Here is an 18,202-nt window from a genome sequence, read left to right as displayed (position 1 = left end):
TTCTTTAGATTGGGTACTTTTTTTTTAAAAAAAAAACTACCTATACACTACTACCTACACTTACAACTTACACAATACATATAAAGTCCACCATCCATAAAAAGTAGTACTGAGAATTGCAATACTGTTACAGTCAAGCTTAGTGGAGCTACCTCATATTATTCATTCAAAAGAGTAGTGTAAAATAAATTCATTATTGTAAAAACTTTAAGATTATGTTAATAAAATTCTCTTGTATAGAAATAACTAAGAAGAAACTTCAATTTCCAAACTACAAAACAATACTTTAACATTTTTTTTTTTTGAAATGATACTCAAAGGACGTCTAACTTTTTTTCATGAAAATTAATACTGTTTTAAAATTATATTCCTAAGAGTTTTTTTTAAATTTTATGTAAAAAAGAAATGGATAATTTTTATACTGATATTTTTAAAAATAATTTTTCATACTGATTATTAATCTTAAAATTTATTTTTATTATTTCAGTTTACGGTATCAATAAATTAATTAATATTAATAATTTAACTTTTCTATGAATAATATTGATATAAAACCCTACAATAAGAGTATTTATACAATGATACACTTTTAAAAATGTATCTGATAATTAAAAATACTGAGCTGGAATGAATAAAAAATAATTTTTAAATTTTTATATGGAAAAATGTTTTATTACAGCAGTAATTTTATTTATTTAGATACCCATGAATCCAGTATTACACCCATAGCCCAAATTGCTTTGAGAGCAATTTCATGAAATAGATAACCACTAATGAAAATTGTTGTAGTCATTATGGTGGTATGTAAAAACAAAATTATACCTCCAAACACATTACCATAATTCTGGTTTGGTTGGTTACTAATCACAATTTATTTATTTTACAAAACCCACAAGCCTAAAAACCAGCCTATTAATTACATCTGCTGTCTTGGGAATACTACGTACCTTATCAGGAAAAGGACATGAAAATAGATTCATGAAAAATATGTCCAAGTATAAGTATCCCCTACGTTTATTATAGTTTTCATGTTTGTCAGCTTTGAGACTCATGTCTCAATGGAAATACAAAAATAAATAAAGAATCAAATGATAAACTGCTTTATTCAATTTATTTATTCATTCCTTATTATTACTAAATAAGAGCTTACATTTTTGCAACAGATTTTATACAATTTAAAATCACAAAACCTTTATTATTCTGAGGATGCACAGATAAACTAAACATACTGTTATAAACCCAGATCTATTGAGTCAGATATTTGTTTCACTAAATTTGATGTGAAGGAGGCTCAGAACAGGCTTTAGATATTTCTCAAAGAAGATTGTTCTCAAACACTTTTCTGACTGCTGAGTAAACACAGAATAAAATCTGTAAAGAACTTTGGGAAATTAATGATTCCCATAAACTCAGCTACCATTTTTATTATTTTGGCATCCTTGGGTTTGAGAAATTCCCAAGTGGACAGGCTCCATTGGAATTTACACAATTAACATCAAGAGAAAGTAGGTGCCTCAAGATGAATGTGAATCAGATCACAACACTGTGAAGCAAACCTTTTAGCGGTACAAATACATTATGACTTGAGGTGACCAATCTATTGAGACAATTTATAAAAAAAATTCAGACCATTACATAATATCTAAATGCAAAAGATGTGGTGCGAGAGTGATAGCGTCTTGGCCTTTCGTCTGGAGGTCCTGGATTCGAATCCCGGTCAGGCATGGCATTTTCACACATCCTGGAGGTTAAAAAAATAAACAAAAAATGTACAAGATCATTTATTTCTTTATCTATTAAAGGAATAAAATTATTTTTTCAGTAATCCTTTTTTATAGTCATCTAATTACAAAAAAATAAAAAAAAATAAGAGAAGGATAAAAATAACAGAATTGAGTAAATTAGCTGTCTCTCTCTCTTTTTCTGTCTAGTCTCCAAGATCAATATAAGGTATTACTTCAGAGGATGAGTCAGGATGATATGTATGAATGTAAACGAATTGTATTCTTACAATGTCTTGACACATTTCTGAGATGTTAGGTTAATTGAAACCCAACTACTAAAGAACACCATGCATGATCTAGTATTAAAATCCATGTAAAAGTAACTGCCTTTACTAAGATTTGAACCTTAGAACTCTCAACTTCGAGATCTGATTTGCGATGATAAGTTTAACCACTAGACCAACCTGGGGATGAGTAGCTCTATACGAAGATAGAGAGATAAAACTGACACCCAGTTTTAATTATGCAAGGGAGTGGGTAGAAATCCCTAGATACACTTCATACATAAGGCTTAGAATGAATGAAGAAACCACAGCTCATTTAGAAGTTAAAATGAAAGATACTTGCCTTGTTGCCAATGTAATCATAATTAAATATGACATGTTTAGATATGATTATGATTGTTAATATATTTAAACATATCCAATGATATAATCTATTGTTATTATAAAATAGCTATTATACAAAGTGTGGGTATTTAAAACAACTTTAACCTTATGTACTAGTACAGGGTTCAGAGAAAGGGGAACTGGATACTTGAATGGTGCACTATGTACTTTTGTCATTAAAGGTATTTAACAGTATGGAGGCTACGCATAGAGAATTTCGCTGCCACGATCATGTACCAACAGCTCTTGCAATTAATTCATGGACACGTAATTTTGAGGAAACAGGTTCAGCAATGGAAAAGAAACCCCCAGGCAGTGTGCAGCCCGTTGTATGCCAAAATATCGAGACTGTTTGAGGTGCTGTCATAAAAAGCTCACACCGTTCAATTCGTCGTCATGCAGTGTCCTACAGTCCTGTAGTTTAAATTATCGAAGAATACTGTTGCAGGATTTAAACTATTCTGTGAACGAATGGTTATATTGACATTTCATGCCCTCCCAGGTCATTTCATACCTTTTATTCAATTTTGTGATTGTACGTCAGCAGTAGAAGAACTACTTTTCTGCAAATCATAGAACTCAAAGCAACAGCACAAGCATTATTTGCTATCTTAATGATTTTAAAAACGAAGCAAACATAGTGTGGAAAAATTGCATTGGAATATGCACTGATGGTGTTTGTTGAATGTCTGAAGGATTCCAAAGTATATATACAAGCACTTATGAAACAAAAATCCCCAAAGGGTGTTTGGACACATTGCATGATCCACAGAGAAACTCTGGCTTCTAAAGAAATGAGTCCTGGTCTGAATATTGTGCTAATGATGGTTGTAACTGTAGTAAATTATATAAAAATGAGACCCCAAAAATCAAGAATATTTTCTGCAATTTGTAACGATATTGATGCAGTAAATTCAGAGTTACTATTTTATCGCGAGGCTAGATGGTTATGTTGGAAATTTTTGCAACATTTTTATAAATTTGAGAACTTTTATGAAGAGATGAAATCGTCATTTTTCCAGAAGAGGAAAACTGACTGGAAGCCATAAACTTTCAAAATGGTTTATTTGTGATGGAATTGAGCTACTTGGTTGACACATTCGAGAAATTAAATACCGTGAATCTTCAACTCCAATGAATAAGTACACATATGATGGATACGACTGATAAAGTTAATGCTTTTTGTAGAAAACAGGAATTGTGGAGCAGAAATTTAAAGGAAAAAACGTTGAAATGCTTGCAAATGTAAATAAATGTGTTAAAACTTGCAAGGTTGAAGGACATATAGTATAGTTCTTCAAGGTTAAAGAACATAGTAGTATATATAGTTCTTTTTGTAACCATTGAAAATAATTTAGGCATTCTGGCAAAGAATTGTAAAAAAATATTTTCTTGCTGATGACAACTTGGTAGCAAGTTATGAGTGGGTTAAGGATCCATTTCAAGATACTCCCGAAGGGATCTCAACTGCTGAAGAAGAAATTTTCATCAACTTCCCAGCAAGTGGCAAAATAAAAGACAATTCAGTAATAAATCACTCTTTGAATTTTTCACAGGGGTGGATGATGAGTTTCTGCACTGAAAACAAGAGCAGTATATTTCATATACTATTATCATTTTTAACATCCTACCTTTGCGAAACCGGCCATTTTCTGCGGCGGCTGCTTTGAAGACAAAATATAGATCTCAGCTAAATATAAAATAATAACTCAGAGTGTCTAATTTATAATATTAAACCTTACTTCAAAAAACTTTGCTCTGCAAGACAGGCCCAAGGGAGTAGCTAATAATTATTAAACTTGTTTTTAATTTAGTATTGATAAGTTAATTATTAAATAAATTGCCCAGAACTGATAGAGTCCTATTTATAAGTGTATTATATCAGTGTGAATGTTTTATTATTTATTATGTTAGAATGTACTTTGTTTTGCTTTCCTTTCAGTAAATTAATAAATCTTTTTAATAATATTTTCTTTTTGTTAATCTCGTGCCCCCAATTAGTGATATCACACCTCCCTAGGGGAGTGTGGCTCACAGGTTGAGAAACACTGAATTATATATCTTAATTAAATCACTGAAGCTTTGTTGAATGTTGAAAGTTGGCACGGAAAATTACAAAATTATAATGAAAAAAGTAACGCAACAGGACTCAGTGATTCCAGAATAAGAACCAAAACTCTATAATTCACAAGCACACCTTTATAAAGACATTAAGTTTCACACCAGGGAGAAAATCCCTTAACCATGGAAATATGTCAACTTATCAAAAATGCAAATCAAACAATAACAAAACTGTACAAGAAAGTCGAGGAAAAGACATTTTTTTAAAAATAAATCATCCCATAAAGACTGGCAGGTAAACTGGTTACTACCTAAAGATCACACATTTGAGTACAAAGGAAATCCGGAAGTGATGAAAGAATTAATAGAAAGAATGTAGAAAAATTATGCGACGTTCATGTCCAGAATTTTTCAAGAAAACCATATTTGATGCACACATCAGCTGCATTATATTATGGCAGTCCGTTTATTAATATGACCGTGTGGACTGAAATAGAAAATCATGTACCAACAGCACTTGCAATTAATTCATGGATACGTAATTTTGAGGAAACAGGTTCAGCAATGGAAAAGAAACCTCCAGGTAGTGTGCAGCTCGTTGTATGCCAAAATATCGAGACTGTCTGAGGTGCTGTCATAAAAAGCTCACACCGTTCAATTCGTCGTCATGTAGTGTCCTACAGTCCTGTAGTTTAAATTATCGAAGAATACTGTTGCAGGATTTAAACTATTCTGTGAACGAATGGTTATATTGACATTTCATGCCCTCCCAGGTCTCTTGATTTATTGGTGTGCGATTTATTCTTGTGGGGTCACCCACAAATGGAAAGTGTCTACAGTAGTTGACCCGTTACGACAGAACTAAAACCCAAGATCCGAACAGCCATTGCTGAAATTCCTGTTGAAATGTTGCTGGTAACGACTCAACTGATTATCAAATTGTACTAAATACGATGGTATTATAATCATCAAATAAATTATTTATTTTAAAAGTAAATGAACTTAAACGTAACTGTAACATTGATTTATTTAACATGATGATTGTAATATGACCGGTAGGAACCAATAATATCGATTAAAGGATTTATTTCAGCGACTAATTCCTTACACTCGAAATTTTCTTTATACGTACAACGAACGTTATGTTATAAAATCGGAATAACGGGGATCCGAATGATCGAGAATATATATATGTTGTTTGCAAACATTAGCCGACAATCTAGTAACAAATACCCTGTTTGAATTTTCAAAATTGGTCATACCATTTTGGTAATATAATTAAATTTACGAATAACCGGGATCCGAAATATCGAGAGTATATCTGTTGTATGCAAACGTTAGCCGTCAACCTACTAAATATCCCGTTTGAATTTTGAAATACGGACGAACAACTGCTGAGATATTACAACAGCACTTCATTGACCCCCCCCCCCCACGCTTCGCAAATAAGCCCATAAGGGACAATTTGATGTTACCATTCGACACCAAGTCTATTTTAATACATTTGAATTTAGTCTTTCTTAAATAAATTCATTACATCTGAAGTATGTTGCATTCTCTGAAAGTAATTATATTATTATAATATAAACATACATTTTCAGCAGTAGAACACATCCAGAAAGTTTTTCAGTTTTTTCGTGGCACGCTGTATATGTAAATTGCACTGGTCAACATAAAATTTGGAACTGAAGGGGCAGTAGGCGATCTATAAAGTATTTTATATGCTGAATCTGAATATGTATTCCAAAACAACCCATCACGTAACGTTCTTAAGTTACAAGCCCTTAAAATTATTTGTTCCATCATTCATGGAACAAACAAGTTAGTACATCTTTTTGTTTGCTTATTCACATACACGCACACACACACACACACACACACACACACACACAGATAGAGAGAGAGAGAGTGAGAGAGAGCGAGAGAGTGAGTACGAGAGAGAGAGGGCGAGAGAGAGACTCGCACACATACATACACACATACATATATACTATACCACATCATAAATGTATACTATACTTATACTCCATGGTGAAACAATTTTATGAAGAAGTTTAAGTTGAAGTATTTATAACATAAACCTTAATAAGTAACTTGATAACTTAAACATATAACTTAATGTTTATGTTTACTTTCATTCATTAAACATTTTTAATTATAAAATGAATTGAGTTGTAAAAATTCTCCAAATATTTTTTGTTAAGTTTGTGGTGAATTCAACATGAAAATTCAACAAAAACCAGTATCGAATCTGCTGAAGACTGATTACAAACATTATTTTGACTGTTCTTTGGCTAAGATAAATCCTGTGCTCCAAATGCTGCATCAATTAAGTTACGTTAAACTAACCCATTGGTTAAAAGGAAAAAGAGCATTTGCCTTTTGGCGTACCTATGGTGACAGCCTACTGACCGTTAAGACTATTTTTACTTAACAAATATTACTGGTTTCAATTCAAACAATAAAAAGCAGTATCGCTTACCCATATGTTCGTTCAGCTATGAAACCAGTACTTTGGGGTGTTAATTTACAGTTTCCGATTGCTCAATCTTCTTGGAAAGAAACTTCAGAACCAGAAGGGTCGACCAATGAATCCTTAACTTGTAGTATTAATTACAATCTAGAAGAATCAAATACTGGACCTCACCTCATCACACAAAAAGAACTGAGCGATCTAATTTGTGAATTGTATTTGTCGAAACAACAAGCAGACCTCCTAGGTTCATGTCTTAAAGAATGGAATCTATTAAACAAGGATACTACAATTTCAGTATGTAGAAATCGAAACGAAAATTTACTGAAATACTTTAGAAAAGATGGTTTAATTTATTCCTGCCATGATGTTAAGGGACTAATGTCTGAACTGGACGCGTTAGCCCAGAAAACTGGTAAGTTTTCTTCTATACTGGTAGCACATGTTGTAGGTTTGATCAACACCCATGGTGAATCTTTGCTGAGCTGAACGTGACAGGGCTTTTCGGTCTCCAGAGTGGCTTTACAAAATATGAGTTTCTTGTGTTTGTGGGATAGTTGGGCTACAGATAAAACATTACACAGATAATTATCATGCTACATCTTTACACTTGATTACTTTTTATAATTTTGGTTATTGAGCAAAATAATTTCTGTCGATGTTGCTGTGCATAATTTTAATATTGTATTAAATCAGAAAATACTACTGAGGATGGGCTTATACCAGAAAGCGCTATAATGTAAAGGAAATAAAGGTAAGACTGTCTAAATATAACAACTCATCTGAACTCGTTGCCATGTGACGCAAATATTCTTCTATTACAGAATCAAATGTAGTGATAGTCAATTACCAATCCTTACAGCCGTTTTAATTGGTAAGTTGGGAATTCTGGACTCCACATATTTTAAAATAATTACAGGAAACAGAATTTTTCAAATAAATTAAAAAACTTCGTAGTTCTTTAAAATTCAAAAATTTACGACCTTTTTTATGCATAGTACTTATTAAGACAAAAAGACAAATTATATGGCGCAGGTGTGAAAATTTGGGCACAAAAAGATTGAATTCCCATTAATGGTAAAGAAAGTTCTTTACACAATTCCAGGTTTGTTGAATGTAACAGACAAGAACTCAATGAAAATTGTAGAACTTACTGTACAAGTCGACGAAAAGACACTTAAGTGACAAAAATAAATAAAATAACATTGGCAGGCTGCTTACTACGTAAGGATCTCAGATTTTAATGCAATAGAAATTTGGAAGTGAAGCAAAAATTTAGGAAGAATGTAGAAAAGTTATGCAATAAACTAGTCCATAATTTTTCTAGAAAAGCCATATTTGATGCACAAATCAGTTGCATTATGGCAGTCTGTGTATAATAGGACGAAATAGATATAGACAATTTTTTCTGCTGGTGCGAAGTATAAATTCCACACTAGGTAACTAGGCACACTAGGCAAAGAGGAAACAGTTCCTATCGATTCTCTGAATGATAATTTAAAAGAGCAAGGTCTGAATTTAAAATACAATATAAGCGTTTCATTTTAATCGCCCCAGGCAATTTTCTCGTAAACTACAAAAGTTACGTTGACCTTATTTCAAGGCTAACACGATTAGCATTGAATGACCTATTTTTGAGCCCCACCAAATGAAAAGAGCAGAAAATTTTACACTGGAATATGTAGTCACTCATATGACCTTGGACCTTTTTTTGAAGGTCATACCATTATCTCTAATGGTTTACCATTAGAGATAGTGTTATACTGATGATAGTGTTATGAGTAACACGTTTTTTAAGGTCATATAATATGCCTGGAATTTATATTTCAGGTCATTTATATCTCTGCACAAAAATGACTTAGCACTGTCGTATGACACAATCTCTGATGGTTAGCCTATGACTTTCAAAAAAGGTCCAAGATCATGTGTGTGGCTGCATATTCCAACGTAAAATTTTCTGCTCTTTTCATTGATGGGGGTCAAAATTGGAAAAAATCGTTTTAACCTTAAAATAAGGTTACCTTGAGGTGTCCTCCTCAAATCTGAGTAACTTGTTTAGATGAGTTTAGATGATTTTCTTTGTATTGCCTGTTCGTATTTTACGGGAAAATTCATGGGGCGAATGAAACCCCTTGATATACTTGATAGTTATCTCTTTTAACCGACTTCAAAAAAGGAGGATGTTATCAATTCGACAATTTTTTTTAATGTATGTTACCCAATATATGCGACGTTAGTAAACCGATTTTGATATTTTTTGTTAATTGAAAGAGTATACTTTCACAATAGTCCTATATAAAATTTGATAATCTTACGAAAAATACCATCATTGACACATAAAACCGAATGGCTTGACACCCTAAGCCACTGACTATCAGTCTTTTTTTTCGTGACTACATTTAAACATTATCCATAATTGGAAAATTATAATAGATATTAAATTATAATTACATTATATAGTAATATAGACATATAGACAAGTAATATAGATATTATATAGTAATAGACAAGAGCCATAACTATAAAGAACCGATACGTGAATGATGAAAAGCACATAGGAAAGAAAGGAAAAATGTAGCGAAGGATCACAAATAATTAGGAATCTGTACGCGATCCAAAACGAAAAATGAAACAGGATAAGCAAGGATTCTGTAATTCCCCACATTTTTATTACATTTTATATAAAATAAAAATAAGATTTCCTTTAAACCATCCTAGCGAAGATTTAACTGGAAAAAATTAATTTATTTCTCCTTTTTATTTTCTGAACACTAAAACATTATACGTAAAAATTTTAATTGTTACGTATCCTCATCCAAGATCGTAACAGATTTTAATGAATATTGCGCGGAAAATTTTTCTTGATTACATAAATGCTGTACCTAAACAGTTAAATAATAATAATTTGCGTTATAAATTTCGACATATCTTCGCGTTTCGTATCTTCCAGACCCCAAAACCGTCAGTCACTTTCTTGTGGACACGATAACTGCCGTAATAAAAAAATAATTGAAACATAAAATATTCCTCGATCGAGTTCGTTAATGGAAAAAAATCGGACCATGGGGATTGGAAATAGGGGGGGTGGGGGCTTTTTCGAAAAAACAAAATATCGCTAAATATAACTTTCTTATTAGGTAAAATATCGAATTCGTTAAAGTTCCTACTCTTCTTCGGATAAACTTAATTTATTAAGGATTAAAACTTATTTAAGTAAAGTTTTTTTATATCACCAAACATTGGCTCAGGGGGTGGAAAAAATGGGATTTCGAAGACAAAAACAAAATACCTCCCTTAATAGGCACAGTATCGAATCTGTTTAAAGTGGTCGTTAGTCTTCTAAACTTTACCTAAAACTTTTGCTTGTAACAATTTTTGATATGACCAACCCTTACGGCAAGGCATGATTAAAATGTTGCTGGAATTGTAAGAAGACGGGGCTTGTCGTATGCTAAACCTGTGAAACTTCTTCACATGCAACCATTGTGGTATTGAGTAAATTTGAAGTTTTTCTTTACTTTAAGGTGGAAATCTTTTTTTCCCCTACTTAGCACCAGTGAAATCTACTTCCGCCGAAAGGGATTTTTTTGAAATTTAATAATTTAATTTATTAAATTTCAAATTCATGTAGTGTTCATAAAATTTCGTTTATAACTGTAGTCGAGAAGATGATTTTAAAGGAATTATTATTATATTCCCAAATCCAATTCCCATAAATATTTCAAGGATAGCAGCAAATGGGAAGAAAGGGTTTACCTGTTTTATATAATTTTTTTTTTTAAACAAAGTTTAATGAACGAAATTTTAATTAAAAAGTAACAAACACATACACAACTGCATATTCTTTGTAATATTTTCACTGAGGTTGTTTCATTTATTTTAATTAGTTTAAGAAGTGTTGATCTCACTAGGATTTTGTTATTAAATAGTTTAAGAGTTTAAATAGTTTTTTGTTGTCAAATATTTCGTTTTATATGTTTATATATTTATTTTTCCTTAAAACAGTAGTCATATATCTTATAAGTTCTTTGTAAATTTTCTGATTTATAATTTGTGCATAAGTTTTTATTTCAACAAAAAATAAAAATAAATAAATAAAATAAAATAATGGCTTACAAAATATAAGTTATGCCCGCTGATAATCCTAAGATAACGGTATCCCCACTATTTCTATTTCGGGTTGCAATTCCCTATTTTAATTTTGAAACAGAAGATAGAGAAATTCATTTATGACGACGTAAATAACCAGTCATCAAAAATTATTTAACAGGGGTAAAAAATTCTAAAACCTCTTTGTGAAGATATTAAAGTTATTAGAATGTAGGTATTTAAATAATTCTTTGACATATCAGTACATCGGTTAACTTTTAAACTTTTAACACATTTAAGAGTAAATATTTACGTCTACATTAATGATAAACAAAATATAAGCAAATACCTTAGCCTTAAAATTTAAATATTAAAAAAGAAAATTAGTTTATATAATTTCAATGTTTAACTTATAAACCTTATCTAAAGATTGATGTACTGAAAGAAAACTATTGGTACTTCAACTAAATATGTCGTTTTTTTTAAAATACACACATGTTTTGTGTTTCGTTTTTATTCATATTCAATATTCACGTACTCAATAGATACGTTTTTATTCATACTTTACCTGCAGTGTCTATTGATAAAATGATTGTTGTACGATTAAAATGGTCATCTAGGTTTAACTTATACAGCGGAACCGGAAACTAACGAGCTCGCTTATTACGAGAACTTGGTTATAACTGTTGAAATTCCGAGATTGTTAGGTTTTCTACCTCATTAATGATAAATTAGCTTGCTTTTAGCGAGGTATCGATGCATCATAAACTTTATTATTACGCACATTTTAATTTGTTACAATACCTGTTATTCACCAAATAATCTCAACGCAAGGGAATTCCATTTCTTCATTTACGAAATATATATTTACGATTTGTACGTAAAGATCTAACATTTAATCTTAGGCTTGTTCAGGTCAGGTCTGAAGGGTGAACAAAAGTTTTGTAACAGGACGTTGTACAGTACATGTTCCATTGCGGTATTACAAAGGCTGGTAGTTACAGTATTATAATCACTCGGGTTTTTCTGTTTGCAAAATTTAAAAAAAAAACTTGAGGGCCAAACAATGTTCCGTCAAAACCGCCCAAACAGATTCATCGAACTGTATAGCACATTTTAATCGATTTAAGTGAAAGTCCGAAGAGGGGCGTGGTTAAAGATAGATTTTACCAGTCCTATCTCCAGTGATAAATTCAGTAGTCATAATTTTCAGTTTAAAAATGCAGTACCATAGAATCAGTTAAACAAACAGTATTGCGTTAAAGTGATCGATCGGATACTCAGTAGCCAAATACAGTGTAGTAATACTGTAGTCGCGTCAGTGAATGCTTTTTCATTTTAGTGTTTTTTACTAAAAAAAAATGTACAGTGTATTTTTAAAAAAGTGTACTCTATTACCTTCGGTTCATTTATAATGAATAATTTATAATTTTGATTCGGGCATCAAAAGGAAATGCTGTTCGTGAGTGATAAAATCCAAATTATCCAAGAACTAGAACGAGACCTATCAAATTCAGATGTTTGCAAGAAATATTGATTTTCTTCATCCATCTACAGTTTCAACAGTACGGAAGAGTCACGAGGAACTTACGAGTTCTTTTGAAAGAACTCAGGCTGTGATAAAAGACGACTGATAGCGCCCTCTAAATATTAATATAATGATAGAAAAGGAAGAAAACTGGAAGGCGATCACTGCGTATGTGAAAATCATGATGAGAGACCTCCAAGCATGGGAGGAGTCACGAAACAATAAGCGGCGTCGGAGAGTGCGGGGGCGGACACTTTCGCGAGTGAGCGACTAGGGGGTCCCCCGTACATGTGGGGTTACATGTGAGACGTGAAGAGGCCGTGGACACTCCGCTCCCGTATCTGATAGCTTCCGAAGGTAGTAAGTTCCTAACCAGGGACATATACATATATGTCCCTGGATAGTTTATAATGAAAGTTTGCTGTACTGATATTATAAAAATAAATTTTTTTTTACGTTCATATTTGAGTATTTTTTGCTTTTGATGTGTATTATGTCTTCCTGATCTTGGGCTAATTCTTTTTTGCTTGGGGCCTTACTGTGTTATGTAGTATTTTTTATCTTCTGCATTATGTGAGGTTTTGCTGTTCGGCTGCAGATTTTTTTTTCTGCTGTCCGATCTATGCATTTTTAGTGATGTGTTGTTGCGTGATCGTGTAATATTAATGAATGTCTCTTTTCAGGCGTTTATTTTCTTATGTTCTTGCTGGGTTTTTCTTTTGATTTTTTTTCTATGTTTATATTGTGAGACTTGTTTTCTTGAGTTGTATATATTGTGTGACTTTTTTCTTTGTAAGAAGTTTGTAGTATATAGTTTCATAATCTGTTTTCTGTATCTTGATGTATGGTGATGTAACTTGTTTGCTGTTGTTTTGCTGTAACTGATGCGTTTCTGTTGATTTTCCTATTATAATGCGATTGCACTATGACGTATGAGTGTGGGAGTGGGCGTGTTACCCCCCTTTGCAGAAGAAATGCTTCGTTAACGGTTCCAGGAAAGGTGGTAGCCAGGGGTGGCAGTTTAGTCGGTAGTGCGCAGGTTTACATACGTTATTAATAACATCAGGCGGCACCTGTTAGCGAGCCCGACACTGCTTAGGTGTCCGTAAATGAGATTCCTCACCTCTTTTACAAAAAAAAAAAAAAAAAAAAAAAAAAAAAAAAAAAAAAAAAAAAAAAAAAGTTAGCGCCCTGTTATATCATGGTTTAAAGTGAAAAGAAGTGTAAAAAAGACGAAAAAACTATATACACAATTATTAAGAATTTCTGATTTTTTTTACATTCGGAGGTTAATAATTATTAATAAATCAACATATTTAAATTAAAAAATAAAAAAAAGTTAAAAAAAAGGAGCTGAAGTCTCATTTGAACCGATGTGCCTTCCTCTTGTAAAATCCAAAATTTCATTAATTATTATTTTATTACGCTATAACTCTGGAACCATTGTAATTAAGTACCAGCAGTTAAGAAAAAATTCAATTTTTGTTTTTTTGATTTTCGTCGAAACGAATGAAAATGGATTCAGGGATAGCCAAAATAGATATCTCACTTTTAATCTGAAGACTGAAATTTTTCGCGATCACAATAATTCCTTTACTTCGTATAAGGAAGTAATAAATGCCTCCTGATAGTGATTAAACTGAAGGTTAAAAGAAAATTTAAAAATACATTCAGTAAAGTATATTCATCTCTTGATAAATAATAAAAAAATTTAAATGTTTTAAAATATTTTTTTAGGTATTAAAAATAATTTGTTATAGTGTTACTGATGATATGATTATCTCAATTAACGAATTATATTGCAAAAATAAGTTGAAAAAATTTATGTGTTCACAATTCCTTCAAAATAACATTCTTTCTTTTCCTGTTTTTATTCTCCAGGAATCACCGTTCAGGTATTACTTCAGAGGATGAATGAGGATGATATGTATGAATGTAAATGAATACACTCATAAATGAATGAGTGTAGTCTTGTACAGTCGCAGTTCGACCATCCCTGAGATGTGTAGTTAATTGAAACCCAACCACCAAAGAACACCAGTATCCACGATCTAGTATTCAAATCCGTATAAGAATAGCTTATTAATACTCAAAAGCTGGAACTCTCGACTTCCAAATCAGCTGATTTGAGAAGAGATGTTCACCACTAGACCAACCCAGTGCCTTCAAAATAAAACAACATTGGTAAATGTGTAACTGCGACAGTTTAACGAGTAGTATTTTATTTACCAATTCGTAATTGACTTTATCTATCATACACATAAATTAAATAAGCAATTCGTCTGACTGTTTTACTAATTTAAAAATACACTTCTGATTTACAAATTAGGTTTTCTAATCTTATAACAGAGTTAAGCAGACTGATACAGAACAGAAAGATAATTTGCTTAATATGTTGACTTTGTTATTTAATAGATGTAAAGTATTTTCATAGAATACTTTAATTTATATATTTATGGTGTTTTCAATATTATGATAAAAACAATATCATTCTACAACACAACAATATAAAGTAATATAGCAAATTCATAACTTAATCTATCACATAAGTTAGAGTGGAGTAGAAGAGTTCACTTCATAACGTAATAAATAATACAATATCTGTTTAAGACCTAAGGCATCTCTTTTTTCTGTTTAGGCTCTGGAACCAACGTAAGGTATTACTTCAGAGGATGAATGAGGATGATATATATAAATGTAAATGAAGTGTAGACTTGTACAGTCTCAGCTCAACCATTCCTGAGATGTGCAGTTAGTTGAAACCCAACCGCCAAAGAACACTGGTATCCACGAACAAGTATTCAAATCCATGTAAAAGTAACTGCCTTTACAAGGCTAAGATGTTAAGAATCCATTAATGAGATTGGTAGTTCATATATTACCTGTTGTATGTTACCTATATTATCTGTCATATGTTTCATGTAAGACAATGTACTGGCTGCATTGAGATGGATATGTTTCATTGAATATATTACAAAAATAGCACTGATAGTGTTTTATCAAAACACTATGTGAAGGTCTACATGTTGAACTTGAAGAAACTAATTCCAAAATAATAGTAACAGTAAGTTTCTAGAATAAATTAATTAGAAAATGTACACTCTATTTACAAATTACATAGAATTCTGTTGTAAATAAAACTGACAGTTTTACAAATCATAACATTTTTGTACTTGACTTTGGCCTAATTATATACTATAGATGATGATAAAACAATAGACACAAATTACAATAAAATTTAAAAAACAATCGGTAATACCATAATTGATGAAATGAATCACTAGAATATTCGTTTCAATGTATCAGTGTACAACCATGAAAAATGTATTACATTACTTTCATGGTAATTAGAGAACAATGCACACATCACATTTAAACATTTTTGCAAATAAAATGTGTCTTGCACAATAAATCAGATTGCGAACGTGCAATAACTTAAAATTAATCATATCAAGCAATATTGTACTGCTTACTGCTGTTTGCTTTTCCATAATAATCACGATCTGTAGAAAGGAGTATGAGATCTAGACATCAGACTGTTAGTCTTATTAAACAAGTATATGCAATTCCTTCTTTTTTTCTTTTCTGTTTAACCTCTGGAACCTTGATAAGTTATACACGATGTAGTGTTCAAATCCGATCCACAGGGTTGGTCAATTGGTGAACGCATCTTCCCAAATCAACTGATTTGGAAGTCAAGAGTTCCAGCATTCAAGTCCTAGTAAAGGCAGTTACTTTTATATGGACTTGAATACTAGATCATGGATACCGAAGTTCTTTGGTAACTGGTTTCAATTAACCAAACATCTCAGGAATGGTCGAATCGAGACTGTACAAGACTACATGTCATTTACACTCATACATCTCATCCTCATTCATTCTCTGAAGTATTACCTGAATGATAATTTCTGAAGACTAAACAGGGAAAACAAATAAAATATTCAAATCCGTACAAAATTAACTATCTTTACTAGGATTTGAACCTTAGAACTCTCGACTTTGCATGATGAATTCACCACTAGACCAGATCAGGCCTGGTTGGAAAAAATGTAAAAATTTGAGAAAACTGAAGTTTCATGATAAGACTTGCTTTGGAATTTTCAGACACATTACAAAGCATAGTAAACACAAAACTAGTTCTGTAAAACTGAGATATTTTAAATTTGTGTAACATGGGTATTTGTTGTAAATTGATATTTTCAATAAATTAATAATTTTATAGATAATAAACTATAATATACAACTCACTTATCAACAAATGATCAGCCACATTAGCCGTTCCAAACATACCTGAAATAAAATAAGCTACAATTAACAAAAAGTAAGATACTGTAATAATTAAATCAGTTATCTTCTAAAGCAACATTGTTATTTTAGAATTAATACATTAAAGATTTTTCACCTTATTATAAAAACTAAGTAAAATTTCTTTTACTGTAAAAAATGAATGATCTTCTGAATAAAGAATTAATAAGTTAAAAGATAAAAATAATTATAACTTCAGTCTTATTATTGCTAATATAATGTAAAAATTTTACTACTTCTAAAGCAGAAAAACTACCATTACATATAATTATATCTTACACCAGTTATAATGTTATTTTATTTTTGTAAAACTTTAAAAAAAACAATATACAGTAATATTCTCATTTTCATTGATATAAGAAATGGATTTAAAAAGTATACATATAAAGAATAACAATATCCAAAATGAAAATAAAAATAAGTGAAATTTAAAATATTAATATTACATGAACATAGGAGTAAGGTCTCAAGCCAAAAAAAAAAAAAAAAAAAACACTTTAATTTCAGTTTACTAATATTGTAAAACATGTACTTTTAATGTAATAAAAATAAATAACATTCTTATCTAATTCTTAACACATTATTTAACATTTGAAAGGGGTATGTTAAATTGTTGTTCTGCACTATTTGGATTACTGTTGTTCTAGGCTTTTGTATATTTAAAGCAACTAATTCACAAGAGGTGTGGTTACTTACCCTGTAATATCTTTGTACAGTCACTCTATGGGGAACAGAGTAGAGGTGTTTGTTACAGGGTGGTATATCCACTGGTATTTTAGTGGTATTAGCGTACTGATATACAACAGTATATGGGCTTAATGAAGAGAATAATGACAACCACCTCACTGTATATGTCTTCTCGTAAGACACAGGATGCTTGATGTTCTAGTATTCTTAAGAATATGTATATTAGTTTTGGATGTAATATTTGCCTTATGTTATGCTATCTGTAAGTATTACATTATAACATGATAATAGGCAAGTAAAAAAATATCTGAAATCAATTATAACTACTTACTTTAAATAGAAATACAAATAAAAATCATAAAAATGATATAAAACATTTTTTCTTCAATTACAGAGATATTGTCTTTATCTCTCATGTTCATATAATCTTTTTTTTTATTAAATTCTGAAATTACATTTATCTAAATCTGTAAGATGATTAAACTGATTGTTTTCAAAACAAAATCCAACAATCCAGCTCTTAATTTGAGTAAACTCTTTGTTTTTGTAAATTTATTTTTCAGTCAAGTACGATTGATGAATTTTTAAATAACCCCAATTAAATATGAGTTATGATTTTATTGCGTTGTCTGCAGAAATGCAGCAATAATCCCTGACTCTGTGTCCT

General features: G+C 31.1%; 1 protein-coding gene across 3 annotated transcripts in view; it reads right to left on the bottom strand.

Moving 5' to 3' along the window:
- The window catches only part of LOC142334490 (uncharacterized), a 204,930-nt gene that overhangs the window by 30,043 nt on the left and 156,685 nt on the right, over nucleotides 1–18,202 (bottom strand). The window contains exons 5-6 of one of the 3 annotated variants that reach the window (XR_012758834.1): nucleotides 16,792–16,833; nucleotides 1,154–1,741 (exon numbers count right to left, since the gene is read on the bottom strand). The exons of 1 other annotated variant lie outside the window; for it this stretch is intronic. The gene's annotated coding sequence lies outside the window, so the exon portion shown is untranslated. Of the gene's footprint in view, nucleotides 1–1,153; nucleotides 1,742–16,791; nucleotides 16,834–18,202 lie in introns of those variants that run through there. One more of the 3 variants, XR_012758833.1, reaches the window with a different exon arrangement.

This window comes from Lycorma delicatula, chromosome 1 (genome assembly GCF_047948215.1).
Source record: "Lycorma delicatula isolate Av1 chromosome 1, ASM4794821v1, whole genome shotgun sequence".
In the NCBI taxonomy this organism is placed as follows: domain Eukaryota; kingdom Metazoa; phylum Arthropoda; class Insecta; order Hemiptera; family Fulgoridae; genus Lycorma; species Lycorma delicatula.
The sequence above is the reverse complement of the archived record's forward strand: the minus strand, read 5'-3'. Positions and strand labels throughout refer to the sequence as shown.